Source organism: Cyanistes caeruleus, chromosome 8, assembly GCF_971803275.1.
Source record: "Cyanistes caeruleus chromosome 8, bCyaCae1.hap1.1, whole genome shotgun sequence".
NCBI classification, from domain to species: Eukaryota; Metazoa; Chordata; class Aves; order Passeriformes; family Paridae; genus Cyanistes; species Cyanistes caeruleus.
In genome coordinates, this window is record NC_141708.1 from 38,411,592 (window position 1) to 38,431,248 (window position 19,657).

Consider the following 19,657-nt stretch of genomic DNA (forward strand, 5'->3'; position numbering starts at 1 on the left):
AGCTGTTTTAACATCTGTTCAATGATACAGGGTTCTGCTCTAATCTTACTTCTTTCCCTCCCTCTCTCATAAAGAATCACAGAATCATGGAATATCCCAAACTGGAAGGGACCCATAGGGATCATCAGGTCCAGGATGTTAAGAGTGTGTTATCCCCTTCTTGCCTCCCTGCCCCACCTGCCCCAGCCCCCGTGATTTCGCGGTCTGTTCCTTTGTCCCCAAACCCCACGGCGGATCCCGCGGCGCCCCCTCCCCTTCCCCATCCTCATCCCTCTCCCGTCTCCGACGTGGCAACCGGCGAGCTCCCCGCTCCGTGTTCCACACCCCCCCCAGCCTCGTCACCGGTGTCGCAATCCCCGCCCTGCCCGCCCCCGGCTCTGCCCTCACGGCCCCCGTTCCCTCTGTCCCCACAGGCGTCCCTCCCTTCCCGCCCGCTTAGAGCGGCGCGCCCCCGCCCCTCGACCGCGCGGCCCTCGTTACTCCTACCCCAGTTCCGGCACGCTCCGCTCCCCTACAGCCGCTCCGTGCCGCCCGCGCCGCCTATGGCGCCCCGCGGGCTCCGCTTTCCCGGCAGCCGTGCAGTCGCCGTTCCCGCCGCCGCCGCCGCCGTTCAGCGACGCCGCTCTCAGCGGTGCCGCCGGGGCCCATTCGGAAGTCGCGCCGTCCCACACCACTCCCCCATGCTGCCCTGCGGCGCTGACGTCATCCACGCATGCGCAGTCACAGGTTCTATCGCCGATGCTCCTGCCGCCGCCCGCGGCTGCCCCGTGCCCGCTCGCAGCCGCAGCTTTTCCACCGCCCTCCGTACCGGCCTCTCAAGCCGCGGGGGGGAGAGCAAGGACGGGCACGGGGCCCCGGCTCTACAACTGCTGACAGCCGCGTCGCCTCTGCCACCGCCCGGCCCAGCCGCTGTCCGGTCCCCGCCGTGCGTCTTCACGTCCCCGCGTCCACCACCGCAGCCGCCCGACGCCGGCACACGGCCCCCGCCTGTCTCTGCCCCGCTGCTAACACCGGCACAATAAATAAACGGGAATTGGGGGAAAATCGGGAACTGGGGGAAAAAACGGGAATAAAGAAAAAAACACTGGAAATCGGGAGAAAAAAAAAACCGGGAAAGAAAACAACAAACCAGGAATAAAGAAAAAAAAGGGAATTATGGGAGAAACGGAAATTGGGAAAAAAGGTAATGGGATCAAAGGGAACAGGATCAAAGGTCCCGAGGGTGCTGAGCGCCTTCCAGAAGGTACAGGATGAGTCCCGAGCGTGCTGAGCACCCTCGGTACTCATCCTGCATCCTCGGGATGGTGCTGAGCACCCTCGAGACGGCGCTGAGCACCCACGGTATGGTGCTGAGCACGCTCAGGACTTATCCTGCAACCGCGGGACTCATCCTGCACCCTCGAGATGGTGCTGAGCACCCTCAACACTCATCCTGCACCCTCGGGATGGTGCTCAGCACCCTCGGGATAGTGCTGAGCATGCTGAGGGTGCTCAGCACCATGCCAAGGGTGCTCTGCACCATCCCGAGGGTGCAGGATGAGTGTTGAGGGTGCTCAGCACCATCCCGAGGGTGCTGAGCGCCTTCCAGAGGGTGCTGGATCCGTCCCAAGGATGCTGAGCACCTTCCAGAAGGTGCTGGATCCGTCACGATTGTGCTGCGTGCCTACCCGATGGTGCAGGATGTGTCCCGATGTTGCAGAGTGCCTTCCAGATGGTGCTGGATCCATCCTGAGGGTCCTGGGCATCTTCCAGGAGGTCCTGGATCCATCCTGAGGGTGCTGATTGTCTTCCAGAAGGTTCTGGATCCATCCCGGGGGTCCTGAAGGCTGCTGAGGTTCTCCCGGTGTTTTGGACTGTCCTGGGTGATCTGGAACCTCAGCACCGAGCGGGGTCCAGCAGAATAGTCTAGAACCACCGGACTGGTTCCAGAAACTCTGGACTCGCAGGATGGATTTTGGGGTGAAACCCTGGGGGATTTTGGCGCTGAAATTTGGGGATTTGGGGTGAAAATTGGGGGATTTTGGGAGGAAATCCTGGGAGGCTTTTGGGGTGAAATTCGGGATATTTCAACATTTTCCTTCCTAATCCACGAGTAAAGGGAGATGTTGGGATTTGATCCAAAAGATCTTACAACCAATTTTGTGGTGAAACAGAGAAAAACCGTGAGCAGCCAACTCACTGGAAAACTGTATATTAAACGCAGAGAAGCACAAAGTGTTTGATGCTGTTAGAGTTCAAAATAACAAGGAAAAATGGTGGGGAATTTACCTGCCTTGGAACAAAGTATGACCCCATTCCATACTCTCAGCTCCCGCTCCCCTTCCAGCGTGGCTGTGACCCGGGCTGGCCGTACCGCTCGGTGTCTCTGGACCTCACAGCATTTCTACGTGGCTGCTGCACCCGGGTCCCCAGCACGTCCTGCTCTGGCCGCCTTCCCCGAGCGGTCCCACGTGCACCAAGCGGGTGCTACAGACCACAGGGGCCTCTTGGCTGCAGAGCTGGGTGATGGGAGACAACAAAGCAATGCCCAGGATGCAGCTGTTCAAGCCAGCCTCGCCTCACGGAGCATTTCTTTCTCACCTGTCCATGGTTCTCTCTCTGTGTGTGTCTGTGCTCCTTTTTAAACTGCAGGGCTGGGAGGCCTGGCCATTCCACCGGGAGTGCTCACCCTGGGAGCACCAGTGTCTACCTTGGGAGGAAGCAAGCTGCCACCAGAATAAAAGCAGGGTGGAGCTGCTCCCACTCCAAGGCAAGAGCCTGCAAGGCCCATCCTTTGGGGACTCGTCTTTTGTGTGAAGGCACATTGTCTAGCAGAGGAAGAGGTTGGTACCTGGTGGAGCAGGGCCAAGATTCCATTTTCCCCAGGCAGCTCCCTCCTCTGCCTGCTGTAGCGCTGGCCAGGGCTGGGAGAGGAGGGGGAGTGTGTTCAGCACTGCTGCTGGAACGGAGTGGCCCTCTCAGGAGGATCCCGGTTGCTTCAGGACCTTGCTTTTGCACTGGTTTGTGTCCACAAAGGAAAGGCATGCAGAAGGCAGCACCATCACCCCAGCCCTGCAGTCAGGAGTCCATCAGCTTTCCCCACAGTGAACGTGGTTAAGGTCTCCTTAACCAAAGGAAAACTCATCACCACTACAGATGTACAGAACAGCAATTTATCCACTCCGACACACTTTTCCCATTATGTGTCCAGAAGACTCCAAGTACTGACTTTACATGTCCACAAGCGTGGCCAAAGCCACACATACAGAGCAACACCAAGTTTTCAAGGTGTACCAAGAGAAACAAAGATTTAATAACATTATTTCTTAGACAACTGTTGGGGATGAAGTCAAATGTAAAGAAAAAATGGAAATGTAAAAAATCATGGATGTTAGTGCACACAGATAGAGAGTTTCTGCTTTTGAGCTCCGCAGATGTTTTTTTCTTTCCTCTTTCCCTTCTTGTGTGAGCTGCCTTTGAGTCAGTTATGTTATGTTGAGCTCTTGTGGGCACAGAGCGGTACTGCCGCTGTGCCCCGACCGGGGCCCTGCCCCGCTCCGCTGGGTGACGGGGGGGAGGCGGCAGCGGGAGCTACGGCAGTTCCGCGGCTGCCGAGCCTGGGGAGGGAGTGAGCGGGGCGGTGTCTGTAAATAGCAGGGAGGGGTGAAATAGCGTTAAGTGTGTAAAGTGACACGGCTGGGAGCAGGGACACTGCGCTAAAAGGAGCGGCGGCCGTGCAGGCCGGCGGCTAAGAATAGCAGCAGTGGCGGGCGGCAGATCAGTTTCAGCTTCACGGACGGACTGCGGGGAGAAGGACGGTGAGCAGCGGACCCGCAGCAGGCGAGGGGCGGGCACTTAGGTATTTTGCTAAGGTGTTTACCTCGGCCAGCACCTAATCGGGCAGTCCAAGTCCTCGCAGAAGAGGAACCGCTGCGAGGGAAGAGGCGCTCAGAGCCCGCAGCGAGCTGTGCACGCCTTCCCCACCGCCGCTCCCTGCTCCGCGCTGCCATCGCAGCTTTGCGAGCTGGCACCACACCCGGGCGAGTTGGCGGCTACGCCCCTCCCCGCCCCCTGCCCCGAGTGCCGCTGGGGCGCTCCGATAGAGGCTCTGCGGGGGCCTTTTAGGCGGGACCAGGGCAATAGAGAGGGCCGGAGAAGGGGATGGGAGTCTGGCGAGAGGGGCACAGGGCGACCGCGGACCCTGCGAGCACCCCTGGCTCCGCCTAACTGAGCACCTCGCGCTCCCATGGGCCGCAGCCTCAAAGCTTCCGCCAATCCCGGTGGATTGGTTCTAGGTTATGGTTCTAGGTCAGGGTTCTAGGTTATGGTTCTAGGTCATGGTTCTAGGTTAGGGTTCTAGGTTATGGTTCTAGGTCAGGGTTCTAGGTCATGTTCTAGGTTATGGTTCTAGGTTATGGTTCTAGGTCAGGGTTCTAGGTTATGGTTCTAGGTCAGGGTTCTAGGTCAGGGTTCTAGGTCAGGGTTCTAGGTCAGGGTTCTAGGTGGCCAATCACAGCCGCCCTTTGAATCCAGGCGCGGTCCCGCCAAGCTCAGCCCGCTCAGTCGTGGCCCGTTCCCGCTCCCCCGTTTTGCTGGGGTGCCGCTCCGGCCGCTGTCGCTTTGGGAGCCGGCGGAGCCGAGCTGCCGCAGCCCCAAGAGGTGCTGTTGGGTCCCGGGAAGGGTGGGCGGGGGCTCCCCGTTCAGGTCCCGGCCGTAACTTCGCCCAAAGAAACGGGGAGAAGGGGGGGAGCGGGCGGGATCGCGGGAGCGGGGCCTGAGGGGACAGCGGGGGGTCGCGAAGGCGAGCGCGGCGGGAACGGGCGGGCTGGGATTGGCGGGCCCGGCGCTGCCTCGGGCTGTGATTGGCTGGGCTGGCCGGTGTGGGCTATAAATAGCGTGAGCTGGAGGGGTGCGGGCCTTAGTTCGGCGGCGCGGCGGCGAGCGGCGGAGAGGCGGGCGGTGGCGGGAGGTGCGCGGGTGTGATCCAGGGAGCGCCGGTGCTCCAGGACGGGCAATGGAAATACTGAGGCTGGAGCTGGATAAATGCCATGGGGGAAGGGGATGGAGCTGCAGCTCAGGGCCTGCAGGAGGTGCCTGGGGGATTTGCAGCCCCTGTCTGCTGGTACCAAGGAGAGTCTGAGGGTCTGGGGGCTGGGAGGGCTCCAGGGCCTGAGAACCAGCCCAAGGGCACCTTTTGGGATGGGCTAGCAGGGGCCCAATGGCTATTCCCAGCCCCTGGTAATGCCTGGGGGGGGTGAGGGGGGGCCTTTGGGCAAGTGCTGGGCTGAGACCCAGGGGGAGGGGGAAGGTACCTGTTGGGCTAGAGGCCTCAAGTGTCCCCAAAGTTGGGCTCCCATTAGGGTGGGTAGGACAGTATCTAGAGACATTGAAGTGATAGTAATAACTGACTTGTGGCCTTATCAACAGCCCTGGGTTGCAGTGAGAAGCGGGAGCAACTTTCAGCCACCAGAAGTGGGAAGCTGAGGAGCAGGAACTCAGGAAGCAGAGCTGGAGCAGACAGAAACATGGTAGGGTTTAGGGTAAAACTGTTGTGGGGCTGGGATAAGGAATATGGAGCTGGGATGCGAACTGCGTGGCTGGAGCTGAAATCAGTGTAAGGGCGGGGATAGGGCCTTGCAGAGCTGTTCCTCCAGTAAGGATGGTCAGGTTGGGGCTGGAATGTGAGTTCAAGAGCTAAGCTCAAACCACAGAGAGCTAGAGCTAAAACAGAGATCCTGCCTGGAGAGCCAGAAAGCAGCATGATGTGGCACTGCTGGGAAGATGAGGAGGCAGAAGGATAGCACAAGAGCTGGCAGTCAAATAAAGCTTGTGGGACTGAAGCTGAAGTCACTGGGGCTGGGATGGGGACTGCTGCAAACACTGTTCTGAGGGCATAGTGACTGTACATGTGGGAAGCAAGCATAGAATGGTACACAACGGGGCAGGCTGTAAATACAGTAAAGATTGCTTTGGGGTTGGGATGGGGTTGGAGTGGCATTTCTCAGCCTTAAGGTGAAACCTCAGAGCTGGAACCAAGAACAAAGACCCTTTGTCTCAACCTGGAGCAGCTTCACCTAGCAGAGCGGAGGGAAAAGGAAGTGGATGTGGAGCTGGAAGAAGAGAGCTTGCAGTGAAATAAAGCTCGTGGGCCAAGAGCTGAAATCACTGGGGCAGGGAAGGGATCACTAGGGCTGGAGCTATAATCACTGGGGCTGGGATAGAGACTGATAGTGTTATTGACACGGCTGGGTGAGATAACTGTGGTAGCATTCATATGCTGAAATCACTGTAGGTCAGTAATATTGATGTTGGGGCAGGGTCAAAGGGCTGAGGTCAAGTGCAAAAGGTCAGGGGTCAATGGTTAAATTGGAAAGTCAGGGATTCAAACTTCAAGGGTCACATGTGAATGGTCAGTGTTCAAAGATCAAGAGTAAAGGGTCCCAGGTGCAATGTTATGGGTTAATTTTCCAAGGTTATGTGGTTCAAGGTCAATTATCAGGGAATCAAACTTCAGAGAGCTAAAGTCAAGAGTCAAAGGTCAAAATTCAGAGGTTAAGAGTAAAAGGTCAATGGGAGGTTGCCAGGGATTTGCAGGGAAGAGGAGTATTTATAAACTTTATCCATATTTCCCTGTAATTCTGGGTGTTTGGATTTCATTTGTGCTCGTCAGGATAAGCCATAAACAAGCCCCTGAACTCTGCATCCATGCGTCAAGCACTTCCACAGAAAGGCAAGTCAGCAGTGATTCTAGAGGAAAAATTAGAGGTGATGGCTTATGATCCATGGGGAATTACATTGGGAATTGTGAAACTCAAACACATGGAATTGTGGAGGTGGAATTCCATTTTCAGCCTTGGGCACCAGGAGGAGGAGAAGTGTCCTGATCCATAGCAAGGAAAGCCTGGTGCCCCAGTGTGTCAGGTGCAGACAATGTCCTGTCCAGGGAATGAGCGACAAGTTCCTTCTGCCCCTCCCCTCACCCGTAGGATGGCAACAGCACAAACTGAATTGTGAGGTTGATGAGCGCTCAGAGCAGCCCCAGGTGTGAGCAGTTATGGTAAAGAATGGGTGGGTCCTGCCCGGGGCTATTTTAGGGGGAGGGTTTCTGTCACTTCGCTTGAGCATGGAGTGTGGAGCAGTTGGAGCAGAGGGATTTTTGGTGAGCTCCTGGGGGATATTTCATGGAGTAGTACTGGGAGTGTCTCATAGGATCTGGGAGAACAGCTGGATACACCTGGACATGGAGCATTGTTTAAAGCAGCATCTGAGCCAAGTAAGCCTGTGTGGGTTCGCAGGGATTTGCAAAAGGGATTTTCCCTTTTGATTTCATTTTGCCGTTTGCTCCCCAATTCCCCCCGGAAGAAATGGGTATTATGAGGACAAAAGGGGGGCATAAATTGAGGGAAGAAACTCCTGTTATTATCTATTTTTACACTGGGGGGAGTCCACCTATGATTTTAAGGGTGCTGATTGGAGGAAAACCTGCCTTTTCCAGGGTGTTAGGGGTATCAGTGAACAGTGAATCCCCATGTTCCATTTTAAATGGAAGGGGGGAAATATTGTTGCTATTTTATGGGTTTGACTTGAGGGGAACCCCCCACTTTCCATCATCCTGAGGTTTAAATTGAGAAGGAAGCCTTATAGTCACTACTTTTTAAGGGTCTGATTGAGTGTTCCCCTTTTCCTATCATTTGAGAGATTTCAATCAAGGGAAAAACAACTTTTTACTTTTAGGGGATTAAATTGAAGGGGGGGAGCACTCATTTATTTGCTATCGTATTGGTTTAAGAAGGCACGAACACCCCCCCATTGCCTCAGTTTCCGGGGTTCAATTGACAGAAACACCGGCTTTTCCAGCATTAGGCGGGGTCACATGGAGCCGTGGCGCTGCTTTTGAGAGCGATTCTGACCCCTTACAGCCCTGCACGGCAGCGCTTCTGGCATTCCCTGGGGAATTTGGCGGCTGGGCAGCCCCCGAGGAGTGACAGAGCCGTGCTGAGGCCGGGCGGGCAGGCGGGAGCCGCGGCGCGGAGCTGTGTCTGTCCCGGCTGCTCTGTCCGCTCCGGGCGCGGGGCTCGGGCACCGCCGGGGCCCCTTCGGGCCGGTCCCGGTGCCGCTGGGCGGGCCGGGCTCTCCCGGGGCCGGAGCTGCCCCCGCCCGCCGGAGGAGCCGCTTTCCGGCCGGGAGCGCGGGGCCGCCCCCGGGTGCCGAGTGCCGCCGCTGCCGGGGCTCGCGTGGCTCCCCCGGTCCCCCCGCACCTGGAGCGGCGCCAGCCCGGGAGCGAGTCCCGGCGGGGGCGCTGGGGGACACTTGTGGCTTGTCAGCTTCAGAGTGCGCTGGCAAAAGCCGCTGGGAGGAGGGGAGGGGGAAAAGCCCGACCTGCCGGGCTTTTTGTCTCGGGGCTTTGTCGATATTGCTCTTTAGCCGAGCTGTGCCTTTAAATAACGATGTGGCGCCTTCTAGAAACTGTGTCCAATACCTTTTGTACCCTCGCAGGAGGGCTTCGAGCTCAGGTTTTTCCATTGCCGAGTTAACTGCAGGTCCGAGCTGGCAGCGTCCCGTGCATCTGGGGTGTGTGAATCTGTTTGTGATGTTCATTTCCCCTGGATGCAGAGCTGGGCTTTTCGGGCAGACTGTATTTCTCAAGCCTCGGGGTTTATTTAAGCCTTACACGCGATTTTCTGGAGACGCGGGCCGAGTGAGAACTTTGTCTTGGTGCTGTACTGGGGAATGGAATGCAGGGGGTCCCCGCAATATCCCCGTGGAAGCTGGAATGTCCGAGGGAATGGATGTGACAATTCTCGGGGCTGAACCTGGCTCCCAGCGCTCTGCAGCGTAGGATGCGAGAGAGCAGGGCCGGGGGACAGCAGGGTAGGGACAGCGAGGGGCTTCGTGCTCTGGGTTTGGTGTTGATGTTTCCAGAGCCAGAGCAGGTTGATTTGGTTCAGGTGCACTGGAACAGGATCCAAACCTTGGAAAGGTCTGAGACCAATTGGGAGGAAATGTTTTAAAATGAATGTATTTCTTGATAGAAATCAGGTTTCAGTTAGTTTTTTAATAGATTTTAAAGGAAATTTTTTTTTTGAGGAAAAGTGAAAAAAATGTTTATTTCAATAAGTAGGGCGTAGGAAGAAGAATGAATAACGTTAGATAGTTTATTTGTTGTGGAGTAGAGATCAGGAGATTTAGAAGGTTTTGTGGTTTTTATTCACGTGTGTTTGGGATGTGGCGTGGGGTGTTTTGGTGGTAGCTTGGGTTTTGGGATTGGAGTCAAGTTGAACAGTTTTAGAAGAAGTTACTATGGTTTTGGCAATTATTTTGTATTCACTAATCAATGATGTCAGGAAAATTAATCCACAAACACCAGAGGTTTATGTCCAAAAAGGAGACAGAGGAGTCCTTTTACTTTATTCAAATAAAGGGAGAGGCCATGGGGCATTCCCCTGGGGTTTCTCAAATTTTTGGAGGGCACAGCCTCCTTTTTTATCCTAATTCCCAGCCACTTGTCCCTTCTCCCTTTCCCCATAGGCTGAGGTACTTGACAGGTACAGACTGCCTGGAACGCCTGACACCTGGGGTACCTTTTCCCCCTCCACCCCCAATGCATAATCCCTTCTTAACTTTTATGGAACTCATAGTGTTCTTTCAGTGCCTCTTTGATCTTCTACTGGAATTCATCCCATTGTTTCTGTCGTCTGTCACTGATAGCTACATCTTATCAACTGACCCACAGCTTGTTTGTAAAGACAAGCTCATCATTCCTTTCAGTGTGATGTGTGGAGTTCAATAGGGTTGCTTTTTATTTATGTTTAACTTTGCTGATGTGATAAGAACTGTTAGTGAAAGAGCATAGCATCTGTTTTTGCTGGTGGTTGTATGGCGTGGCTTTTGTTTGTGTTACCTGTTTTGGGGTTTTTTTTGTTAGTGAGATTAAACTTTATTTTGGGGTTAATTTGTGATTATTTTAAAGATGTTAGTGCAATTTAGGTTTTTGATTTGGGGGTGCTGTGATGAGACTGCTTTATTTGTTTTATGTGGTATTGGTGGTGTGGATAGAGGGAATACTTGTTTTTAAAATTTATTTTAGTATTGTTAGTTGAAGTGTTAGGATGCATTGTGTTTCAGTGTTGAATCTTTTTGAGGCGGTTTGGATTTTTTCTAGGTTAAGATTTTTTTCCCTTGGCTGGTGGAGGTATTGTGACTTTATTGATCATATGGGTGAGAATTTGATGCTGTTTGTTTTTTGGTTATTTTTTTTTTTAGGAATTAGATTTTTGCAGTAGACCTGGAAGAATTCACTTTATTTCAAAGCATACTAGTTTAATCACATAAAGGTTCCCATATTAACTCGTCAGTCTTTTAGATTCTTTTTCTCATTTAGGTTTTCCAGAATTTACTGTTGATTTAGCAATCAAGCAGGGATGGCACTTCGTTCTTGAAAAGATGGCTATGGAAAAACCTGTGTCTAACAACAAGTACCTGACAGAGGGCAATGATTTTGCTGTTATTACAGGGCCAAATACGAGTGGCAAATCAACTTTGGCATGGAACTGCTGGAGGAGAGGAGTTTCTGGTGGGCTCCCAGTGGCATCTGATGGAGTGACGGTGAGAGCATCTCATAGGGTCTGGGGGAGCACGTGGATGCACCTGGACGTGGAGCACTGCATAAAGGAGGTGGTGAGGGACAAAGCTTTCTGCCAGGAAGCAGCACCTGAACAGCTGAGCCAGTGTGGATTTGCAGGGGTGATCTTTCTCCTTTTCCCTTTTGATTTCATCTTGGCAGTCCTTCCTCAGTGCCCTCTATCTGTCACAAGAATTCCAAAAATAAAACGGCTGAGTGAACAGTGAAAAGAAGGGGTATAGGTAAGGTGGAGTTCAGGTGTACCCCACCCCAAACCCTAAACAGCAGCCCTAACAGCGCTCCCGTTTCCTTGAGACAGCTGCAGGCAGGAACCCTAAAGCAGCAGAGTGCCAGAACCCCCGAGAGGTGCAGGCAGTTCCCTGGTGCTAGGGCCAGCCAGGAAGAGATAGTGGGGGGACGATCCGCAGGGTTGGGGAAACAGGGGGTTTCCCGCCCCGCCCCACCCTGGGCTCTCTGTCCCTCCGCAGCCGGGGATTGCTCCCACCCCTCCTCGAGGCGGCGGTTGGTAAGGCTTCGTGCCTGGCCTCCGCAAAGAGTTCGGCTCTGTCAGCCTCTGCCCTGTCTCAGGGCCAAACTTAGGTAGGGTAGGGAGCAACTGTGGATTGCCTAGTCCGGGCTAAGGGACATCTCTTGGGGCCTATGGATAAGGAGCATCCCCGGTTGCAAGCGTAGGGTTGTAAGTTTGTAGGGTTCAGCGGGGCAGCTTGGCAGTGACACGGAGAGGCTGAGGGAGGGCTTCAGAGGTCAAGGGCTCGAGGGCTGGAGACAAACAGAGAAAATAAAAGGGGTATAGGTTGGGATATAAGGTAGAGTACAGGACTATTCAAACCCTAAACAGTAGCCCTAACAGCGCTCCCGTTTCCTTGAGACAGCTGCAGGCAGGAACCGTAAAGCAGCAGAGTGCCAGAACCCCCGAGAGGTGCAGGCAGTTCCCTGGTGCTAGGGCCAGCCAGGAAGCGATAGTGAGTGCTCGGGCCTACTGCTGTCATATAAGCTGGGGTTTCTATCCTTGGGGTATCCTGGGCTCCCTGTCCCTCACTGACTGGAGAGTCTTCCTCCCCTCCTTGAGGTGGTGGTCATTTGGCTGTCAGCCAATACTGCTGTGAAGCAAGCCTCTGCCTCCCTGTGGGGTGAAGTGTGCAGCCCATGAACCTGGGCATTCTCTAGAGAAGGTAAGTGCTGGGTTTTCACAGATGTGCCACTAAGATCCTGCATTGATATTTGGTCTTCTTGGTTGTAGCTGACCAGGAGACGACATCCTAGCAATGGCAGGAGCTTCCCAGATGGCGAGGAGGCCTTCCTTCACACCCCATGTGGATCCACCCCACCAAGCATCCGAGAGCTGAGTCGAAGGCTACAACCCGCAGAGGGGATGAAAGCGGGGTGCCGGGTCGGGGCTCGTGACCTGGGATTTTTGAGTCAGCTTTGGGGATGGGGAGGTCCAGGCTGTGGCCCCTTAGGCCGCACGGTGGGAGAGCCTCACTTTTGTTCACAGTGCTGAGGTGTGCAGGACAGAGCAGCCTCGGGGCGTGGCGTGTCACTTGTCCGTCGTGCCTTCTGTGTCTTTTGTGCCTCTTGTGTTGTACGTGCCTTGCCCTATCTCTTCTGGGGGCTTACCAGAAACCCCAGCATCACTTATAGCATCTCCAATCTCTGGGCTCCTCGGCTCGGCTGCTCTCAGAGGCCTTGGAATCGCGTCTCTTTTGAAAAGCATCCGATCGGACGTCTTTTAGATGTTTTCTTCCGAGCTGTGTCAACAGCCGTGCGCCGCGAGGATCCATTGTTGCGGCTTAGGACTTGAAGAAACGCAAAGATAGGTAGGGGACTGCGGCCCTCAGGTTCTTGAGCATCCGTCTTGGCAGTTCCTGGAGTTAATTGTTCCATCAGCATCTTCTTCCTCCCGGGTTCTGTGAGCTTCATCAGCTCGCCTTCATTCTCACCCGGCTCATCTCGTTCCGCATTCTCTCAGTCCTTGCGGCCGTCCTTGTGGCCCAGAGTTTTGTCTCCCCATTGTGTCCCCTCGTCGGGTGTCTGGTGTGTCACGGGTGTCTGGGTGTAGTTGTCCCGGAGCTGCTCTGCCCTGCTGCCCAGCCTGGCTGTAGGTGTACAAGGCCAAGTCCCAGGCCCCTGTAATTTAAACTTTGTGATGTAGGGTGTAGCTGGGGTCTAGAACATATTCCTAGATCAACACAAGATGTCTGGAGCTGTGAAGTTACCCTGCAGCGCTTTGACTTTTGTCTCAGCTCTCTTTCAGATGCGGACGGATGAAATCGGTGGCAGAGCGCCCCATCCAGGGTAAGGGGGTTCCCCCGAGAAGGTAAGTCAGTGTTTGTCTTTGCAGGGCAACTGGAACCGGTCCCTGTGTTGTTACAGGTCTCCTCTTTGTCTTTATTTTTAGGAAATAGAGCCATCTAGCAGCAGTCAAGGTGAAGTGGGCAAGGTGAGCGTTGACCGGTGGAGGGAGGCTGTTGTTATCGCTGGGCTCTCAGTTTCAGGTGCGACGCCAAGCGTCCCTCCTTGTTTGCGTGCTTTAGGCGGTCCAGTCGCGTTTCGTCGAGACCCCGTCGCCAGCCGGCCGGCACGCCTGCTTCGCCGCTCCCGTGAGCCCTGCGGAAGCGTCACAGGGACCGCGTGACGGAGCCTTTTCCACGTAAAGGGGCCGTGTGGCTGGCCTTCGGGAAGGGGCCGAGGGCTTCCCGTGAGTTGGGGATGTCGGGGGGAGGAGCGAGGGCCTGTTCAAGTCTCAGCAATGCCACATCACTTTTTCTTCTCTTAACTCAGGCGCGCCCTGTGCTGATGGCGTCCGGCACCTGGCATGTCCGTAGCATGTGGCCTCAGGACACAGCCATTCATAGGAGACCGTGAGTAGCGGAATTGTCGGGTTTTGGCCGACGCCCTACAAAGATCAGCTGCTGATTTTCTGTTTTATTTATTGTAGCTGACCTGGAGATGATATCCTGGAGATGGCAGGAACTTTCTGGATGGCGAGGCGGCCTTCCTTGGCGCTCCGTGTGGATCCTCCCCAGCGGGCATTCGAGAGCATAGTCGATGACTGAGATCCGCAGAGTGGATGAAAGTTGGGACTAGTCGGGACTCGTGACCTGGAATATTTGAGTCAGCTTTGGGGACGGGGAGGTCCAGGCTGTGGCCCCTTAGGCCGCACGGTGGGAGAACCTCACTTTTGTTCACAGTGCTGAGGTGTGCAGGACAGAGCAGCCTCGGGGTGCGTCGTTTCACTTGTCCATTGTGCCTTCTGTGTCTTTTGTGCCTCTCGTGTTGTATGTGCCTTCCCTTATCCCTTCTGGGGGCTTACCAGAAACCCTGACGCCGTTCTTAGCATCTCCGATCTCTGGGCTCCTCGGCTCGGCAGCTCTCAGAGGCCTTGGAATCGCGTCTCTCTTGACAAGCATCCGATCGGATGTCTTTTAGACGTCTTCTTCCGAGCTGTGTCAACAGCCGTGCACCGCGAGGATCCATTGTTGCGGCTTAGGACTTGAAGAAACGCAAAGATAGGTAGGGGACTGCGGCCATAAGATTCTTGAGCATCCGTCTTGGCAGTTCCTGGAGTTAATTGTTCCATCAGCATCTTCTTCCTCCCGGGTTCTGTGAGCTTCATCAGCTCGCCTTCATTCTCACCCGGCTCATCTCGTTCCGCATTCTCTCAGTCCTTGCGGCCGTCCTTGTGGCCCAGAGTTTTGTCTCCCCATTGTGTCCCCTCGTCGGGTGTCTGGTGTGTCACGGGTGTCTGGGTGTAGTTGTCCCGGAGCTGCTCTGCCCTGCTGCCCAGCCTGGCTGTAGGTGTACAAGGCCAAGTCCCAGGCCCCTGTAATTTAAACTTTGTGATGTAGGGTGTAGCTGGGGTCTAGAACATATTCCTAGATCAACACAAGATGTCTGGAGCTGTGAAGTTACCCTGCAGCGCTTTGACTTTTGTCTCAGCTCTCTTTCAGATGCGGACGGATGAAATCGGTGGCAGAGCGCCCCATCCAGGGTAAGGGGGTTCCCCCGAGAAGGTAAGTCAGTGTTTGTCTTTGCAGGGCAACTGGAACCGGTCCCTGTGTTGTTACAGGTCTCCTCTTTGTCTTTATTTTTAGGAAATAGAGCCATCTAGCAGCAGTCAAGGTGAAGCGGGCAAGGTGAGCGTTGACCGGTGGAGGGAGGCTGTTGTTATCGCTGGGCTCTCAGTTTCAGGTGCGACGCCAAGCGTCCCTCCTTGTTTGCGTGCTTTAGGCGGTCCAGTCGCGTTTCGTCGAGACCCCGTCGCCAGCCGGCCGGCACGCCTGCTTCGCCGCTCCCGTGAGCCCTGCGGAAGCGTCACAGGGACCGCGTGACGGAGCCTTTTCCACGTAAAGGGGCCGTGTGGCTGGCCTTCGGGAAGGGGCCGAGGGCTTCCCGTGAGTTGGGGATGTCGGGGGGAGGAGCGAGGGCCTGTTCAAGTCTCAGCAATGCCACGTCACTTTTTCTTCTTTTAACTCAGGCGCGCCCTGCGACGACGCTGCCTGGTCCCGGCGTGGCCGTATCGTGCGGCCTCAGGACACGGCCGTTCGCAGGAGACCGTGAGTAGCGGAATTGTCGGGTTTTGGCCGACGCCCTGCACAGATCAGCTGCTGATTTTCTGTTTTATTTTTTGTAGCTGACGGAGAGACGACAGCCTGGCGATGGCAGGAACTTCCCGGATAGCCAGGCGGCGTTCTTTGGCGCTCCGTGTGGATCCTCCCCAGCGGGCATCCGAGAGCTGAGTCGAAGGCTACCACCCGCAGAGGGGATGAAAGCGGGGTGCCGGGTCGGGACTTGTGACCTGGGATATTTGAGTCAGCTTTGGGGACGGGGAGGTCCAGGCTGTGGCCCCTTAGGCCACACAGTGGGAGAGCCTCACTTTTGTTCACAGTGCTGAGGTGTGCAGGACAGAGCAGCCTCGGGGTGCATCGTTTCACTTGTCCATTGTGCCTTCTGTGTTTTTTGTGCCTCTTGTGTTGTATGTGCCTTCCCTTATCCCTTCTGGGGGCTTACCAGAAACCCCAGCATCACTTATAGCATCTCCGATCTCTGGGCTCCTTGGCTTGGCAGCTCTCAGAGGCCTTGGAATCGCGTCTCTTTTGACAAGCATCCGATCGGATGTCTTTTAGACCTCTTGTTCCGAGCTGTGTCAACAGCCGTGCGCCGCGAGGATCCATTGTTGCGGCTTAGGACTTGAAGAAACGCAAAGACAGGTAGGGGACTGCGGCCCTCAGGTTCTTGAGCATCTGTCTTGGCAGTTCCTGGAGTTAATTGTTCCATCAGCATCTTCTTCCTCCCGGGTTCTGTGAGCTTCATCAGCTCGCCTTCATTCTCACCCGGCTCATCTCGTTCCGCATTCTCTCAGTCCTTGTGGCCGTCCTTGTGGCCCAGAGTTTTGTCTCCCCATTGTGTCCCCTCGTCGGGTGTCTGGTGTGTCACGGGTGTCTGGGTGTAGTTGTCCCGGAGCTGCTCTGCCCTGCTGCCCAGCCTGGCTGTAGGTGTACAAGGCCAAGTCCCAGGCCCCTGTAATTTGAAATTTGTGACATAGGTTTTACTTTGGAATCTAGAGGCTTTTCCTAGATCAACACAAGATGTCTGGAGCTGTGAAGTTATCCTGCAGCGCTTTGAGTTTTGTCTTAGCTTTCTAAGCATTTTATTATTTGCTGCCCAATGTGGGGTTCAGAAGAGTAAGGAAAACCCATGCTGATTATGTTGTATTGGTGCTTAATGTGTGCTGGGATAAAGGACTTTGTAATGGTGTTACTTAAGTTCATGTCTCTCAGGGTGGAGGCCTTTATGTTGTTCTAGTCTCTGAGCTTTTTGGAGGTTTTAATGCCTTTCTTGTCCCTAAGTTTATTTTCTTATCCAAAAATAACTCCTATACTGTCCCTACTACATAACTTTCACAGTAAAAGAGAACAGATTACTATAGCTGTTATGCTAAGGTCAGTAATAATGATGGATAAAAACTTGATAAAAGTACTGAAATTTGTACCAAATAGCTTTAGTTTATTGTTTCTTTGGCCTACCCTACATCCCAATCCCAGTAACATGTTTTAAAAGTGTATTAGTAATTATACCCTGTTTATTAGAAGAGGAGCAAAAAACCCCACTACACTCTTTTTACTAATAATTCATACCCCATCATAAAAGTAAAACAAAACACAAAAAGCTATATAAAACCTAACACAACCCAATCTGCTTAAAAAAACCTCAACAGCTTACTAAACTGAAAACCATTCAATGAGCCCTAAGCATTACTAAAAACAACCTAACCACATCTCTACCTTCTAATTCATAAATAATAATCAATGCTCTATAAAAATAACTAAAGATTAACATTAACAATAAAAAAAATTAAACTACTAAAAAATAAGAAATCACTACAAAAACAAACTAACTGTAAAAATCCATCATATAATATATTCATATCCATCATATATATATTCATATCTCAAAAAATACAACTAATAAAAACCACCGAAGCAATAAACAGGTACATGCAACTACAAAAAAAAAAGATCAAAAATAAACTGCAGTTAACCATACAAAACCAAATTGTTCCTAACTCAATAATCTCATAATACCTTGAATCATCAAAATAAAAATACTATCTCCAAATAAACACAAAACCAAAAAATAAATTTAACCATAAACAATATTTTTCACATTAGCCATAAGTTTAAAACATACTACAATCAAACAAATGAACCTCCTCTAAGAAACAATAATCCAAATAGAAATATAAGAAACCTAACGAATTAGCTACATTACTGTACCCCCAAACATACATAAGCACTACATACTCACAATAATAAAAATACATCAATAAATAAATGAAAACCTACCCTATACCTCACACTGCTACTCAAAACATCATCCTTAACCTTAAAAAACAAGCCCTTTAAAAACATAATGCCCCTAAAAAATTAAATCAAACCATAAAACTCATTTCAAAAACAACCTTATCAACACCTCAACTAAAAAACATAATATTCAGTAAATATACCATATCCCTTATCATGCACCAAGTACAAAAAAAAAAAACCAACAAAACTATTAAAAACCATTTTAAAAACATTAAATAAAAAAGTCTTTCAAATATTAAAAAACATCTAGCAAAAGCCACCTAATTCATTAACACCCCAAACTCCACCAAGCAAACTAACCCTACCCAATCTAAACCCTGGCATATCATTAACAAAACCAAAATCCCAGTAACAAATAAAAAATGTATTTAAAAAAGCAATTAAAATCAATTCCAGGTTAAATAGAAAAAACTCCATAAAATTGTCTTAACTCAAAAACCAAATGACACATGATAAATAATATGAAAAAATAACACAATGTATACCTCAAAAAATATATACCTCAAAAAAATCTAAGCATTAAATAAAAAATACGTATAAACCTCACTTTTTACTCAATATCTCTACTCTGTTGTACTCTGTACAACAAAACAAAAGTCTCCCTTACTTTGAATTAATTTTTAACAAACTAAAACAAAAAAATTCTCCAAACTATATATATTTTTTTCTTTCTCTTGAATCTATTCAAATGTACTCTAAACTAAAAACCCAAACACCAAAAACTCACACATCCAGCCCTCGGGGGTCTGGGCCTCAACGCTTTGCAACACCAAAAAAACTGATATATAACTAAACAAACAAAACTACACTTCCCAACAAGAACTTTCTAAATTGACCATCTCTTCAAACAACAAATAATTTTATTATTTATTATTCATTTGTTTATAATTATAAATACTTTACTCATTAAATAAACATTTTTTTCAATTTTCCTCCAAAGAAATCTTTTCCCAAACCAATTAAACAAAATAAAAAAACCACTTAAATTTTCTTTATTAAAAACCCTTTTCAAAACTTTTCTCCCAAATTTACCCTAAACCAGGAAAAATATCTCTTGTGCATTATACATATATCAATGTAGTATATAAATATATATTTGATAAAAATAGACATTAAAAAAATGTTTGATTACCATTTCAGGTAAAGGGGCTGTTTGGTGTTTATTAGGTTAGAGGTAGAGCTTTTAAATAAATAATGTAGAAATTAAAATGCACAAATCTATAAGATATAGACATAAAAAAGAAATATAAGTAATATAAACATAGACATGTAGATTAATATTAAATAAGATATATATATAGATGTTATATATGCTTATATGTTATATATGCTGCTTCATCCCCTACTGCAAGGTCACCGATGACAACAACACCCCTCCATGTTCACCAAAATCATATTGCCAATATTTCCAATAAATAGTACATACATCACGGCAGCCATGTAAATCCACCACACCGCATCAGCACATGCACACTGCTGTACCATCCACTAACCAACCCACACAGCCCTCCAAATAAACCACACCACCCAGGCCCACCAAAACACGTGTGGCACAGCATCCGGAAACCACACAAATGTACAGCACCGCGTTTGGCCAGAAATGCATGACCACAACCATTTTTAACCACAAATAAATGCACATCACCATATTCAAGCCAAAATGCATCTGCAGACCACCATATCGAACCAGAAATACACATGAACCACCATAGTTACCTAAAAATAAATGCACAGCACCAAATCTGAACCAGAAAAACACAACCACCACCATTCCACTGCTGCTGGAATGGAGTGGCTCTCTCAGGAGGATCCCGGTTGCTTCAGGGCTTTGTGTCCACAAAGGAAAGGCATGCAGAAGTCAACACCATCACCCCGGCCCTGTAGTCTGGACCTAGAAAGGCTTCCAATAAAGTAGGTGCTGCTGTCCAGGGCAGTTGGAGTTGTTCTGTGCCTTCTTTGGGGGGGAAGAGCAAAGGCTGAGGGGGACGGGGTGGAGACTGGGGGGCTCCCGTGTCCCTTGGGGCACGCCGAGGTCCCCGCCAGAGGGAGGGACACGCTGCGCTGGAGGAGCAAGGTGAGCGGGGAATGGGGAGGGCTTGTGCTGGGTACCCTTGCCCAGAGGGGACCCCGAGCTGCCAGGAAATTCCCTGGGAGGGCTGGGTGCAGAATC

The 19,657-nt window shown here is 51.5% G+C and overlaps 1 long non-coding RNA gene across 25 annotated transcripts; it reads left to right on the forward strand.

The window, feature by feature from the left end:
• The first annotated feature begins 1,565 nt into the window (after positions 1 to 1,565).
• Positions 1,566 to 16,617, forward strand: LOC147652039 (uncharacterized). Of its 25 annotated transcripts, none has more exons than XR_015289674.1 (12): positions 1,566 to 3,797; positions 5,407 to 5,507; positions 10,493 to 12,916; positions 13,020 to 13,061; positions 13,156 to 13,319; positions 13,403 to 13,482; positions 13,560 to 13,735; positions 14,561 to 14,634; positions 14,716 to 14,757; positions 14,852 to 15,015; positions 15,099 to 15,177; positions 15,255 to 16,617. It is a non-coding gene; the product is annotated as an uncharacterized LOC147652039 (long non-coding RNA). The 25 variants fall into 25 exon arrangements; XR_015289684.1 differs by lacking the exon at positions 1,566 to 3,797 and adding an exon at positions 3,845 to 4,638 and having other exon boundaries at positions 10,493 to 12,938; positions 13,560 to 13,697; positions 14,572 to 14,612; XR_015289687.1 differs by lacking the exon at positions 5,407 to 5,507 and having other exon boundaries at positions 10,493 to 12,938; positions 13,560 to 13,697.
• The last annotated feature ends 3,040 nt before the right edge of the window (positions 16,618 to 19,657 follow it).